We start from the raw sequence: 17042 nt of genomic DNA on the forward strand, positions 1-17042 counted from the left end.
AAGGAAAGAAAGAAAGAAAGAAAGAAGGAAAGAAAGAAAGAAAGAAAGAAAGAAAGAAAGAAAGAAACAAAGAAAGAAAGAAAGAAACAAAGAAACAAAGAAACAAAGAAAGAAACAAAGAAAGAAAGAAAAAACAGATGATACATTTACTCATTAGAAATTAGATGACATTGCACTGTAGAATGGTTGTGGCAGTGTCTCCCTTCTTATATTCCTGATTTTATATATGTGTACACACACTTGGAGAGAAAATGGAAAAGATAATTCAGGAATTAAATCATGTTGGGCTACTAAGCCAATGTTATAGAAAAAATATAATAATAATTATTAAAATAATCATTCTTAGACAAAGTCTTAATATAATTTACTCTTTCAGTTGTTCTCTTTTCTCTTTTTTTTCATTACCTTACTATCAAATATAACATATAGTTATAGATATAAAGGTATTGTTCATCCTAGCATTTACATTGAGTCCAAACATTTGATCTGGGAATTATGTTTAATTTCTGTCAATACACTCCATACTAAGTCCTGTATACTATCATTCCTCCATCAACTTTGATCAAGATAAGTAATTTGTAACATTACTTACCTTCTTTCATTTTATGCATAGTAATTCCTAAAAACAAAAAGAATTAAAAAAAGGGGAAAAAAAAAAAAGGTAAAAAGAAATGTGGAAAGAGGAGCTAAAGAGACAATTCAAATCACATTTATGGTACCTACTAGGAGCTTTTAGCTCTAAAAACATTTCTTTAGCTCTAAAAGTTTACAATCCTGACATTTCAAAGCCAAGTTATTTAAATATGTATGTAATTTATGTACTGTTTTCATTTGGTCGATGTGGGGTACTTTTTTACAAAAATAGTCATATTTTCCATCAGTAGACTGTATTCTTAGAGGTTTATGGAAGTGTGCTGAACTGCAGTCTCCAGGGATCTGATATCTGTCACTGCCATATTAGATTTAAGCTGCATACAAATCCCTTCCTCCTCTGAGGTAGGTAATGTCAAAGCTTAGATATAAAAATCCCAAAAATCCTAGGAAGGAAAAAACTATAAGTAGCATTTTGTCTGGAATTCATGTGACACAAAAAGGTGATAAGAGCTAGAAACAGCATGTTCACAAATTTCAAAAGACACCAGCGCTGGAGAGTGATGAGCGCTGTTGGATTATTGTCCTACCATTCCTCTCTGGTATATCATTAGCCAGAGCCAGTCCTGAGGATGACTTGCTGGAATGCAACACAGGCTGCTTGCTGGGCTTTAAAGCACTCTTGGGGCCATACTTTCACAAAATGATGTAGAAAAACACTGATAAACACCTTAGGGATGTATGTAGTTATCTTTGCAGGAAGATATTTCACATCTGCATAGTGCGCTACCCATCTTGAACAGAAGCAGATTATAACTGCCTAAAACACCAATTTAACAGTAAAATCCATCCATATTAAAGATGTTTTACTGTTTTAATTCTGTCAGCATAGCTAAAATTATTTTATTTCTGCAGAAGCAGGATCTTAGGAGACAACAGAATACAGTATCAGGAAATTTTCACTCTTTTTTTCCTATTTGCTCAAAAAAACTGGAGGAGACAGAGAGAGGCACTGGTTTTGTAAGGCCACATGCAAAGATAATGACAGAGTGCAGAACAAATCCAGGTGTCTCTCTACCAAGTTCACTGATTTAAATTACTATCTTTTGTGCATTTTATCAAATATGTCATACTCCATGGTCTTCTATACTGCTCCATTCTGAAATGCTGAAAGCTGAACCGCTAAAACTGCTGATTTTACAAGAAGACAGTTTATAATGTGCCTGGGTTTGACCATATCTGTCACTTTTGCTTGACTTCATTTATATTAATAAATCAAGTTCGAAAGTGAGACTAAACAGCTAATTCTACTTCAGAGGTCCATTTGAAATAATGTGAATTTCAGAGTGTTTTCAGTTTTGGCATCACGTTGTTTATTTCTTTGATGGGCAGTTGCATAGTTTTAGCCTTGACTCATTTTTGTAACTATCAGCTCCTAGTTTCCTAGATCTATTTTGCTGTAAAATCTCTCAGATTTTTACTCACTTGATTCGTACATTATTGTTATGTGAGATGAAAATTCTTATGGACTGGACTTATTTTAAAATGGAAAGCTTTATTTGAATTTGTGTTGAATGGCATTTTATTATCTACTGACTTTTTAAACTGAGAGAACTTCTGTGAAAAAACAATGGAAACTTTTATTATTTGTGAATATATTATTCTTATGGACCCTGGGTTCATTTACTAACTTTAGACCATGATATTTGAAAATGTTTGCTGAGGGTAGACATGGTAGTGTAAGGAGATGTAGTAAAACCTTCATTATGGCTTTCTGGCTATTCAGTACTTCATTAATTTTGTTCCATTAAACTAGGTTTAATTCATAATTGATAATCCCTGGCATTATTTCTGCATTTTCTTCTGCTCATTTCTGCAAGTGAGAACTGAGAGCTTATTTCCCCGTTTTTTGTTTACTTGACATTTCTGTTTGTTTATTTTTTTTGTTTTAAATTTTCTTTTGAAATCTTATTTCTTAAGTGCCATGGAGGGTGATCAGATTTGACGGTCAAATTGTCACATCACTAACACATCTGTTTAGTGAATTCACAAAACTAAATCTGGTTGTCTAAACCTAACACCCTAGAATCCCCACATAGTACATAGACTTTATAACATACTTCATGTGACAAATACTAGGCATTTTCTTGGAGTGAATTGTGTCTTCTACAAATGTTTATAATTTTTTGCCATCCTCTTATTAACTGTGCTGATGAAATTATTTATTTAGATAAGTTCCGCTATAACAATCTTGCTTCAAAATGTGTGGAAGAAAAAAAACTTCAAAACTTCATTCTTCAACAAACTGCTTGAACTGTTATATTTACAAAATCACTTGCTTAAACTCAGTAATTCTGTACTAATTATTGCGTCTGTAGAAAGGAAATGTAATGTTAAAAATAAAGAAATACCAATATGAATTCATTGTGATTAAATTACAGTGTTCTTCAGAGATGATTCAATGTTTGAATGAAATGGAAACATTACAGGAATTTCCATTATAGGATCTCATTATTAATCTTTATTAAAAATAATACTTCTATCTAGTCATATAATGTGAGGTTTATTCACAAGTTTAAAATAATAAACAAATAGAATTGTGTAACTTTCAAACTGTAGTCGCTTTGAAACTAAAATGACAAAAAAGATTAGAATGTATGAATGTTTCTTCCACTATTCATCATAAAAAAGTAGCATAAATAAATTATATGCATATTTTCATATGCATTATCTATTGTCCTTTTTTTCTTTATGGCTTTGGGATTTTTGTTTCACTTATGTATTGATTTGGTTATGGATACATATTACCATTCAATACGTAACATATCATGACCCAGAATGTAAATTGTTGTTACAGTCTCAGAACTGTGTCTTATATAATTCTATCTTCAGGTTTATTAGTATTTTAGGACTTGATTTATTTTCTCTTTCTCTCTCCTTTTTTTTTAATTTATTTTGCAGTTCTTTACAATGTGGGTCTGGAAGGATCTTGAGAGGATTGTAGCAATCAAATACAAATCTCATGAAATTCAAGAAAATCAAGTGCAAGGTTCTGCATTGTGTGCTTGCAGGTCAGAAAGCCAGGTATAGCCTGGGCTGCACAAATGGAAGCAGGGCTAGCAGGTGGAGAGAGATTTCTCTCCCTCCTCTACTCCACTCTCCTGAAACCACACCTGGAGTCCTGCTCTGAGGTTTCCAGTACAAGAAAAACATGGATCTGTCAGAATCCAGAGAGGGCCATGAAAATTATCAGAGGGCTGTAATCTCTCTCTGATGAAGAAAGATTGAGAGAGCTGAGGTTGTTCAACTTGGACAAATTAAGACTCCTGGGGAAACCTGTTGCAATTTTTCAGTACTTAAAAGGGAATTATAAGAAAGATATTATTGTCCATAACAAAGCATCAGTAATTATTCCAGTAGTTATTTCTCCCTCTATCCAAGGGACTGCAAAGCTAACAGGATAGTGACCAGTTAGTAGCCAGTTGATCAGCCATGTGATCACAGCACTTTACCTTGAGTTTTACCTCAAAAAGATATCTGCTCATAATATCCTCTGTTAAAGGTCACAGGAACAGTAATCATTGCCTTGGCATGCTGAAAAACAATATTTTTTATATAATTTTATTAACTATTAGAGAGATGTTTTGCCTGATTTGGTATTATTTCCCACATTCTCATTATGTACTCCTACTTAAGGCTTATCATAGATTTGTTGATATTTCACACATTGACTATTACTCCCTAGAACCCTGTCCGCATCTTCTTAATCTCTCCTGTCACTTTTAATTCCTGAGACCCCTGCTGCTGTCCTTAATCTTTCTTGCTCCAACTGTGTTTTCATTTGGATCTCTCCAGGTGTTCTCTGATTTCAGGTAAAACCTGCCTCTATTTCCCTCTTTAACATCTAGTGGTTATTTATAATTGTTATTAATAATTTTAAATTCAGAATCTGGGCTTTGTACTGTGTCTCACTTTTAAGGTTGACCTGTCTCCTTTGAGTTGTAGAGATGCTGATGCTTTACTGAAAGATCAAAGCAGCAGACAAAATTTAAACACATTGAAGTGAGAGAAGACTCATGATAGAAGGAGGAAACCAGAGGTTGAAATCCAACTCTAAAAATATTAGATTAGAAAAGAAACAAAGAAGCTTGCACAATTTTTTGTAGACTCAGTTCTTTAGAAAAAAATATTAAATCCTCACTGGGGAAAGGAGGTGGGAAGAAATTTGGCTGAAGCAAATGTTTCTCAAAGCATTTAATTGAGTAGAAAATCCAAGAGCCAGTCAAATCAGTTTTAATAAAAGTTTTCAGCTAGGCTTAATAGTTACCTTCCAGAGCAAATTGAAAATACTGTGACCTCCGTCATTAGAAGTTTTAAACTGAACACTGGGCACTTCCATTAATGCTGATGAGAGCTCATGCAGGTGAAAGCAGGGATGTTTCACTGAACTCCTACTTTTCTTATGGAAGCCATCAGAAAAGTGATTAAGTCTTTTCCCCTTGAAAAATGTTAAAGATATTTTGGTTGTAATATTTTGTTTATATCTACGTTGTTATCTTCTGGTTTTTTGTTTGTTTGTTTGTTTGAGCTTTGTTTCTATATCCCTGCTCTGAAGATACCAAGTTAATTTACTTTTTAAACCCTTTAAAGTTTAGAGGGTTCACTTGCCATCAGGGTAAGGTACTTTCAGTTGCTCACTTTAACCATTCATCCAGAAGCAGGAGCTGATGACATCTCTCTCTGACTACCTGTCCCCATTTAGAAATTGCCATATGCTATAACTTTCTTAAAAGTATAAAAAGTTAACAAAAAGTATCTTTTGAAAATGATCCAGAACATTTATGGGNAAAAAAAAAAAAAAAAAAAAAAAAAAAAAAAAAAAAAAAAAAAAAAAAAAAAAAAAAAAAAAAAAAAAAAAAAAAAAAAAAAAAAAAAGGGATGAGAAGAAAGAGTTTATCATGAAAAGTAGTTGGTGTAATGCTTCTTCTCAGGGCGATTGCAAGGAGAAAACAAATATCCTGCAAGCTAACAAAAGTGCCCAAAAATCATTACTTCGTAGAATTAAACATAGGTTTCAGACATTATGTAAGAGGAGATTTTTAAGAGCTGTCTAGTTTATCTTCAAGCTGGCATCACTCCCCTAGGATTGAGCAGTTCTTTAGTGAAAAAGTGGTCTCTGTTGCTACCACTGCTCTTTCTAAAGGAGTTAAAGAAATTCCTGCCTCTTCCTTGTTCCCCACAAAAATGAGAAATAGGCTACACGTATTGATACATGTGGACAAAAAAGAGTTGATTCAGAAGAAGCTAATTACTTTTTATACTGTGTGAATTTTGAGTATGTCTCCCTGGAGGTATTCTGTTAAAATCAATTATGATTTGGGTAAAAAATGTTGCTAAAGAATTTATATGTTAATTGAAAATCCTTTCACTACATCTACAGCGTGAATTACATAATTCTTAGTTATGAATTATAGTTATGCAGAAATTTTGCACCAGATAGCTACCAATCCCACCAGTTTTGTCCTCTGAAAATCATATAAATATTGTTGCAAATTAATATGACTTTTATTCACCACTGATTCTAATAATTAAGAGAAGTGTGAAGTATCACTTTTTACCTGAGTGTCCAACATTTCTTGCTATTGTTTTTTTCCCTATTTGTGTTCATCAAAAGGAAATCTAAGCATGACAAATAGAAATCCATTATACGATATGATGTACAGTGCAGTAGCCAACAAACATAAATGGAATATACAATGGACAAAGCTTATTTCAGAAAAATGTAACTCCCAGGAAACACTGTAACAGTATTTTTCACATAGAAACCTTTCCATTCTCAAGAGTAACTCTTTTTTTAAATAGACAAAGGCATACATTTTCCAGTATTCTATTTATTTATTTATCTGATTGGCAAAATAAATTTATATTAGAAACTATTTAGGTATAAATTTTCAGTCTTCTCCCTTTTGGGATGTTGTCCTTCCAAATTGTAGTTATTTCTAACACACTTCATTCATTTCCTCCACAGAAGCCTGTATAATTAAACCTGTTTGCTTGAAGGTATAACTTTTTTGCTTCTGTGTCTCCAGATAACAGTTTTGTTCTCAATAAGCTTGATTATCAAAAGATGAAACTGTGATGGTTTTCTCTGAGAAGGGATGATAGAATTGTCTGGTTGAGCAATGTTTGACTTTCCAGAAATTGTAACTTCTAAGCTTACTCAGTTACCCATTTTTTTCATTGAAATCTTTAATTTTGTCCTTTAAATGTGACCCACAAATCTGTTACAACTGTGTGAAGTAATCTTCATGATGAAATAATGTCCCATAATCAGGATTATATGAAATGAGACTAATATCAGATAATGTACCCTAAGAGAAATGTAAAAGGCAACACAGAAATCTTGAGGATCATATAGGCATCTATCCAGAAATAATAAACTATACTGCACTCTGATAAAACACAGAAACATGGATTTCAATGAAAATGTCTTTTTGCACAAAATATATAAAAATTGTAACTAATACTAACTGACAATTATTAGAACATGGTTGAGTGCTCCAGTTCCTTAGCTGCTGCTTAGCCACTTTATGCTCCTCCTCCCTTTTTTGTTGTGTTTCTCTTTTAGTTTTTTTTTCTGAATAGCAGCTATCTTGAGTCTCCACTTAAAAAGAAGAAAAGGATTTCCAATTACTTTGTATATTTGTTTCTTTTCAATACCATTTCACTCTAACAATGTGAACAATGACATAAGTTCTTTTTCTTCGTTTGTGTGCATATCTAGTTAAACTATACAATGGAACTGAGTGAGTGAATTCAGTTACTACCTCACACTGGAGATATTTAGATACCATTGCAAACAAACTTTTAAAAATTTCCCAGAGTATACCGAATTCTGCTTCAGAGAAAGTTAATTGGATCTCGTCATACCCTAAGCATCTCTTTATCCGTCTCTAACGTGTTTGATCTATCACATAATTTATTATTAGCATACTTCACAAAGCAGCAACCATGATGCTTGCAAAACACTGCAGCATTCTTTTTCATTTTACAGAGAAGGAAAAACACTGCACATTATTTTATGTAATAAACTGTTTATTGGAGAACCTTACAAGGTGATTCAGTTCAAGGTGCTCTTTAGCCAGAGGAAGACTCCTAGAGTTTGGCTCTCTCCTTCTCAACAATATTTTATAAAACTATAAAGTCAGATCAATTTTTACCATCAGGAAAAAGTTTCTCACATAGGAGTGGAATGAAATAAAAACGCTTCCCTCCAGCCCTGCATAAGAAAATATATTGTCTTCTTACTCTCAAAAATGAAGAGTAAAATAAAAATTGCTTCCTTCAGGTTATATATCTTTAAATCTTAGTCTTTAAGCATTCCTATTTCACAGGCCAGATAGCTAGAGAAAGCTGTCTAATAGGAGCAATGAAGAGGACTAAGTCAACCTTGTTGACCTACTTGTTAGCAACCATAGGTTGATATTCACGCTCTCTTCTGTGGCACTATTTCTTGACAATTCTGCCACTAACATAACTGACTATATGTATAAAATTACTATCACCTAGTTAAGAAGCAACTAAATACATTATTAGAGGCATCTGAAAATTCACTGTACTCCTGTTAATTTCCACTAATTGATCTGGCGACAGTAAATAAAAATTCTCCTTATTTAATTCTTCCCTCCTTTGGTCCAGTGCTTTCTCTCACATAGAAAATATCGGCCACAATATGTACAAAAATTCTATTTTGACACTTAAACTGTTTTTGGCAAATTCTTAATGAGTTTTTATCTGTGCCCACTTATTTATCTCAGTCTCCATTTAAGAATATGTAGTGTCATTGATGTGAAAAATCTAGGATTTTAGTAGTCAAATTTTAAATCCATGGTTATGGTGAACTTTTATACTTTCAGTGTCTCTCCATTCACAGTTTCTGTATCACACCGGTAGCCAAGTAGAAAAATTGGGTCCTGTACTTCTTATTTCTTCAATAATGAAAACAAAAGCAAAGTACTCTTAGATTTGTGGTTGAAAAATGGTAAAAATGTAGACTATTCATGACCTAGAATAGCATGTGTCTATAAAGAAAATAGTGTCAACATTTCAACAAGGAGGAGAATCATCTGAATTTAGCAATATGTTATATACTGCCCCTACTAAGCCACTGGAAAATGGAATGAAAACAGCAGGTCAGGAAAACTTATTGAGAGCTATGAAAGTATTTAAACTGACACAGATGGTTTATGTACTTCTTCAGGATACACATGCAATACAAATAGTGCTAATGGAAGTGTAAGACTTCTTTTTACATGCTAATTTTAGTCTGAAGCAAAGTCATACAAAATTTTGAGAAACAGAAGTGCTACACAATAAACATTGACTAGCAAATTTTTTCACTGCACAGTAGTCATTTTCATACTCTACCTAGTTCTGCAATCAAAACTCAGACACACAAAAGGAATGTTGAATAATGTCTTCCAATCCAAGTGTTTGCATATGTATTATCTAAAGGAAATAATTGCTGGGGTCAGAAAACTTTGCAGTGATATGCTCATATTAAAAAAAAATTCAGTGCTTCAAAGAAATGTTGCCCATTTCTGTTGCAGCACTGATGTTCCATCAATAAAAAAATGTTTTTAAAAAAAAAGGAAAAAAAAAGAACATAAATAATTTAAACATTTTTCTTTATTCAGAAATGTATGATGACAATAGTGAAGAAAATGGTCATACTGATAATTATTTGTAACATAAGACTGGTCTTCACATAACTTCCTTCCCCGATTTCTACCTTATCCAAAGATAAAAAACAAAAAAGAAAAGGTGAAAAGTGCTATAATAACAAAAAAACCTTCAAAAATAAATTTATCTCTAGTTTTGTGTTTAACTGCAGTAATATTTGGTATCTAGATCTTCTTGTTATAAAACAGAAAATTATAGATTTAATTAGAAAACTTCTCCCATCCATTCATTCCTAAATTTGCCCTTTCTTCAGCAAGTCACACACAATATGAAACAACAGTTTTATAAAAAATTATACTTTCTGCAAATAGCAGGTTCTACAATTGTATATCTTCCTGGTACTAAATGTTCTCATTGTATTACGTTTAAAACTCATTTGTATGATTGCACTACATAAAATCAGTCATTAGTAATATGTATGTACAGTCTTTCCTTATGTTAAATTCCATTTAATGAGAGATTGTGCAAGAGCTTTATGGTTTTAAAAGGTTATGATAGGATTTTTTCATGGCTACATACACATATTTATTCATTATAATTAGTAATATTTTCTTTTTTACATTGCTCTGAATCTCTTTGTTAATGAGAATATAATTTTTAAAATTAAAACCTTAAGCAAAGACTGCAGTGTTCTGTAGTTTTGACAGGTTTCAAAATTATTTTTTTTAAATTCTTACATATTTTTAATTTTAAAGGAATCTTATTGTGCAAAACTCCAATTTTCCACTGAAATTTAGGTGTTGTGGTAGTTTTCAGTTGGTTTTATTGTTTGTATATTTGAAAGACCTTAGTAAGTTCTTAGTAAGATACACATGGAAGAGAGCATTTCTCCATTTGCAGCTTTGTGCCAAAATTCTCTGTTCTTCCCATCTTCCGGTTGCTTTTCTGTTGATTAAAAAGCATGCACTGCACAGTGTCTATGGAAGAACACTGAGTTCAAGGAGAGGAGTGGGTTAGCCAGGGGACATTCAACGTTATTAAAAGACATTTTATATGGATCCTAGATGTCATGTAAAGCTCTGAATGGGAGGCTTTGCATCAGACAAAAAGATGGTAGAAACATTTTTCTAGTAACAAACCACAGTAGGTATTTTTGTGATCTCAAGCACAGCTACAGTGTAGCATCTACTAAAGCTGCAGTCAAAAATTCAAAATATTTTTCTTGATATGTACTTAGTTAAGAGATAATTAAATTACTTGTGTTAAAAATATAACACATGAAAATATGTGGAGCTTCCAGAAAATATTAAAACAGATTTGGGATTTTTCTTGTGGTGAACAGGAAATCCACCCCCTCCTATTGATATACTGAGGAATGCTTTGAAACACACACAAAGAATGAATAATTTAATTAAATATGCTACTGTTAGCAGGCATACAGAAGGGGGGGAAAAAAGCCTTGAAAAAAGAGTGTACTTATTAAAAGTAACTGAAGACTACCAAATGGAAAATATGTATACAAAGTCCTTTCTGTGTAGATGCAGGCCTTTAAACATATATATGTTTATGTCACTTTTAGGCAGCCAGAACAAAATCTCAGCTAATCTACATTGACTGGACATGAGAGAGATTATAATATTAGATATAATGTGAAATAATATGTGATATTAGATACTTCAAGGTTAGTGCTAGCATCTATAAAATATCTCAGACCTTAAAAAGGGGTCTAAGGTTTGTTAGCAGAAATTATTCGAATGTGTATTCTACTTTTCATTAGAATTTTTAGAACTGGCAGTTTAAATCATTATTGGATGCCAGTCTCCTCATTACGAACTATGAATTTTAGTTTCAACACAAAACAACATTTAGTGGCCACCACTTATATTCATTAAAGTCAACTGTCAATATTTCAACATAATTTTCATGCTTCATGACTTTATCTTTTTATACTATTGAGGCATACTGCATGTCCTGCACTTCACAGAATCATAAAATTGCTTAGATTGGAAAAGACCTTTTAGGTTATTGAGTCCAACTATTAAGCCAGCACTGCTGTGTTCACCAATGAACCATGTCCCCAGGTGCCACATCTGCATGTAATTTAAATAACTCCATGGATTTAAATAACTCCATGGACCCACCTGGGCCTGAACCAATGTTTAACAACTTTTTCAGGGAAAAAAATTTTTCATAATATCCAATCTAAACTTTCCCTGGACAATCTGAGCCATTTCCTCATGCCTTATCACTTATCATTTGGAGGAAGATCCCACTTCACTGAAACCTCCTTGCAGGTAGCTGTAGAGAGCAATAAGGTTCATCCTGATCCTCCTGTTCTCCACATTAAGCAATGCCATCTGCCTCATCTAGTCCTCATAGAAGCTGTGCTCCAGACCCTTTACCAGCTCCATTGCCCTTCTCTGGACAAGCTCCAGCACCTCAATGTTCTTCCTGAACTGAGGGGCCCAAAATAGGACACAGGATTCAATATGCAACCTCACCGGTGCTGAGTACAGGGGGACAATCACTGTCCTAGTTCTGCTGACCACACTATTTCTGACACAAACTAGGATACCATTGGCCTTCATGGCCACCTGGACACACTGCTGGCTCATGGTCAGCCACTGTGGACCAGCACACACAGATCCTTTTCCACTGGGCAGCTTTCCAGCCACTCTGCCCCCAGCCTCTAGTGCTGCATGTGGTTGTTGTGATCCAAGTGCAGGATTTCTCACTTGGCCTTGTTGAATCTCATACCCTTGGCCTTGGACCATCAATCCAGCCTGTCCACATTCCCCTGTAGAGTCTTCCTACCTTCCAACGTATCTACACTCCTAACCAACTTAGTGTTGTCTACAAACTTACTGCAGATGCACTCCATCTCCTCATCCCGGTCACCAGCAAAGATATTAAACAATGCTGGCCCCAATACTGAGCCCTGGAGAACACCACCAGTGACTGGCCACCAGCTGGATGTAATCCTATGCAGCAGCATTCTCTGGGCCTGGACATCCAGCCAGTTTAACCCAGTGAACAGGCATCTGTCCAAGCCCTCAGCAGCCAGTGTCTCCAGGAGAATGCTATGGGAGACAAAGTCCAAGTCTTAAATGAAATCCAAACAGACAACATCCACATTTCTGACATTCATGAAGTAAATCACCTGGTCATACCAGGAAAGTAGGTTGGTCAAGCAGTATCTGCCTTTTATAAACCCATGTTGTCTGGGCCTGGTTGTCAGGCACCTAGCCGTGATGGTACTCTAGATGATCTGCTCCAGGACCGTTTCTGGCATCAATGTCAGGCTGACAGGCCTGTAGTTTCCTGAATCCCTGGACCCCTCTGACCCTTCCTGTAAATGGGTGTCACATTTGCTAACCTGCAGTCAACTGGGACCTCTCCAGTGAGCCAGGACTGTTGGTAAATGATGAAAATGGTTCAGTGAGTACTTCCACCAGCTCCCACAGTATTGTTAATTTATTCCTGTTTTTTTTTTTTAAGATTCCTGCATTCTGTCCTAATATTTAATTAATAATCTAATCCCTCTCTGCACCTTTTCTTTCAAAAAGTTTTTGTTTATGGTTACTACTGTGTTACAGCAGTGACTCTTTTAAGAATTCATTCTGGTGCATTTGCAATTCTTTCTCCTTAACATCTATGTACTTAATGAATCATAGTTAATGAATTATAGAACAGTATTTTTAGCTGGTAGGCTGAGATTCACTTCCGTCATAGTCAGTGTTTATTTCATTGTTTGTTTTAATTAACCCAGTAAGTGCTGCAAGAGAAGTAATAACCATTACTGGAGCAGTTTTGGCTTATGTGCTGGGGCAGCTGACAGCAGAGTCTGTTTCCATAAAAAGATAAAGACATTTAGATTTGGTATTGTTCATTAATGAAGACCTGTGTGTGGTTTATACTTCATTTAAATCTCTTACTTTTGCAGATGGAGTGGTTCGTAAATATTTTTACCTTCAAAGCCTTACCAATCAAAACTTCTCCCCCTGCTTTTACATTATAAACTAATAGAGAATATTTAACATAATTGAGTGATAGTTATAACAGAGAATTAGCTATTTCTGGTATTCATTGTTTAAAAATCATGTCAATAATATTTCAGATTAAGTGGAGTAGTTTTTTAGTTTCCTCTTTTTTTTTTTTTTTTTTTTTTTTTTTTTTTTTTTTTTTTTTTTTTTTTTTTTTTTTTTTTTTTTTTTTTTCAATAGGTAAGCATTTTGGAAGAGAAAAAAAAAAAAGAAAAAAGGAAGAAAAAACCTTACACTCAATCAAAACCTTATGGACATAAATAAAAAAATCAAACACAAGATTGTAATGTAACCAATAAAAATAAAAAAATCTCAGCCAAGTAAGCTTCTCTTCTAAAATACATTCATTGGTTTTCAGATAAATGTTGCTACTGTGACATAAAATAGCTGAATTCATTCACTGCTGGAGTTTAATACAACTGTAAACTTTTATGTAAAAATATATTGGATACTTACAAATGTCTAGAAATACTGGCACTTTTACTAGTCTTTGGTTGAGTCATTTTCCTTAGTTACTATGTGACATTCTTTGTGACATTAATCAGATGTTTCCAATTAATGTTTGTATTACTGCTGCTTTTAGTCCCTCTTGCTTTTGGTCCATACCTCTAAGCTAATTATGGATAAATAGCAATGGAGACTGAAAATGTAATTGTAGTTGCACAGAGCTCAACAAGATAAATACTAAAACTTCTGCTGGAGGATCACACCTGCTGAGCCTTCTCTCTAAACCTTTCTAAAACATGAAGGATAGCAAAGATATCCAAGGTATGACTGCTTCTCAGAGTTGCTACTGTGAAGATATCAAAGGAACAGAATTAGAAACAACCAAATCCAATCATGGCTCATTGAAGATGAATAGATTTGGAGGCACAAGTTATATATGAAGGCAATGTGTGCATCCTTGTGCTGGCAGTTATGCTGTATATGAATATTCAGAATTCATATGGATCAGTATTAAAATTACTTGCATTATTTGTTTACTCTGTTGGATTTTTCTTTTCATGATGACAGTGGCTATTGATAAGCTGATAGAAACCAGAAGAGCACAGAAACACCAGACTAACTAAAATGTGCCCATATAAAGGCATTTGAAAGCTGAGGTCATGCATATTTCTGAAGAAATCTATCAGGATTAAAGGATAACTCTTCAAATATATATCTTTTAAAGTCTTTGGAATGCCAAACAGCCTTCAGACTTGTGTTTCTAAGCTCTTCAGTTTTCCCCTATCCCAGCTGCTACCAGTGTCTATTACTCCCACTTGCATAGTCTTGTATGGTCTACAGAGAATCTCTACTAGCATCAACATTTTCAACACAAAGTCTGCCCGTGTAGCAAAATGTGAAAAATATGTATGAATCAAATATCTATCATCTCTCAATATATCCTGACAGCTTTTCTTAGGAACCTAATTTTAAGAATCTGTAATGGCCAGTCTCTTCGCGAACGAAGAACCGGGGAAGGTCTTTACACCTTCCAGCCTGCGCATTGGATTTTTTAGGTGAGACACAGTGTGCGCAGAACTGAGCCCACCCTTTAATCCTAAGGTTTATCTGCCGGGGCCAAGCACGCTTGGACGGTGGCAGCGAGGTCCTCAGGACGTAGATGGATTGCCTTACAGGGCTAGCGAGCTCCATCTGCCTGGGGAGTGTCCTAACCTGGAATCGAACCCAGATCTCAGCGTTGACAACGCTGTGGTTTAGCCATTGCACCACCAGGGACACTAATTTTTTTAAGCATCTACTTAAATGTAAACAGGTAAGTATTGCTATCCCATGGGCCTAAGCCTGATTACTATCTCGCAGTCCTTTTTTTTTTTTTTTTTTTTTTTTTCTAGGAAAGTTAAAAAAAAAGTGACTCTCTAGGATAATGTGCTTTATTTCAAGCATTAATGCAGCACATAGGAGATGCAGGGCTTTGGTCCCTCTTCCCTATAATGTTCTTGTTATTTATCCAAACATGATCTTAATGCTAAATACTCAATAAATTCTCCCTCAGATCTGTCGTTTTTTTTAACCCTGTTGTCATATTCATAATCTTCTTATGGGCAAAAAGGGGAACATATTCTTTATGTGAAGCCAAGAATTTATCATTAGTATAACTAAAATGTTCCATTTATAGTGATACAAGCAGACTTAAAGTATAGATTATCTAATTTATACAAAACAAATTAATCAATAATATTACAATTAAAAATTACTACATAGGCAAAAGTTTCTTGGTATCTGCCTCTGTTACACTTCCTACTCTAATGCTGCTTTGGGTCTTAACAGTTTCAGTCGGGGCTGGGACAGTGGGGCAGTGTTTTGAATCCTTCATCAGAAGGACCAAGAGGTTAAAATTATGTGATTCTTCCTTCTCCATGCTAAGAGGTCCCTGATGTTGATGTAGACAACTTCTTTCTCCTCAAGTTTGAATCTGTTTGGGGCATATTTATCAAAAGCATGTTCTATAGCATACTTTCCCCCTTGTTCTTTCTATATTCTTTCTATATTCTTTCTATATTCTATATTGATCTATAACTCTGTGTTACATTTGAATTTACTCTGTTGCATATTTTTTTTGCTTCCTCTTTCCTTTTACATTACTCCTAATACCAATTTTGCCTAGCTCCAAAGTTCCCACTGCCAAGAGCAGATGAACACTATTGAGTCATTTAATTTTTACTGAAGACTACAGAACCATCTGTCAAGGTGATACTGCAGGCCCTTACTCCTCCTTAATGCAGCATCATAATTTTAGGGTCATAGACACTTCACTCTACACTGCATGATTACTTTTTTTTCCTTTCTGTATCAAAATTTTTAATAATAGATGTTCCAGTCCAGAATTATACAAAACTATCCAAAACTAAAACAGCTAAGGTAATAGCCATCTGGTAGTTAGGTTATAACAGTTAATTTAAGAGAGCTAAAATAAGATTAGAGGCAATAAGACAATACCAGACAAAAGTAAGCCTGTTGAATCCAGTCTTGAAGCTTATCTTGTTTGTTTGCTCTTGCAGGATGACACTTTGATTCTGTACAAATAAAGCTCTGGTGAAAAAGCATGTTCCTAGGATGTAGACCAAAGCTCCAGAAGCTTGAGATCTTGTCAGAATTTGTCTCCACTTCCTGCACAATTATCCTGATCACATTATGCAAAATGTGATAGCTGTTGCAATTATCTTCTTTTTAAAAACTTTCCTCCTTAAATCCTCAGCCTCAGAAAGGTTGAGAAGACTGTACTTTGGTGTCTGGTTTCATATTCATTTTCTGCATAGCCCCTGAACAGTGATGAATGCCTTATGTAAGTGAACTGCTCTACCTGCTCTTTCAATAACCCTCCATCTCCAAGATTAATTTGAAGGAAACGTTCAGTAAAGATGAATGGTGTTGCCTGTATCTGCAACTTAGTGAGATGATCAAGCTCAAGGTTTGGGAAGGGAAGGTTTGGGAAGGTTTGAGGGGAGGGGAGGGGAGGGAAAGAGAAACCATACTAAAGATTCAATGTGGGGATAGAGAAGGAAGGAAGAAAACAAGAACAAAGTGATCATAAAAGTTTCTTCTCTAAAAAAACCAGAAAATATCATCACCCACAATGAATGAAATTCACCCACAGAATGAAATATGAAGCTGAGATAAATTACATAAACTGTTATAAACAGTTTATGGATTTGTTATATTTAAACAAATTAAATAGTAAACAAATTGGCAAGCAAGCCCAGAAATTCTACCTTGTCTTTC

The sequence above is a fragment of the Empidonax traillii genome, unplaced genomic scaffold (genome assembly GCF_003031625.1).
Source record: "Empidonax traillii isolate 1590-97213 ecotype Southwest subspecies unplaced genomic scaffold, ASM303162v1 scaffold479:size629863, whole genome shotgun sequence".
In the NCBI taxonomy this organism is placed as follows: Eukaryota; Metazoa; Chordata; class Aves; order Passeriformes; family Tyrannidae; genus Empidonax; species Empidonax traillii.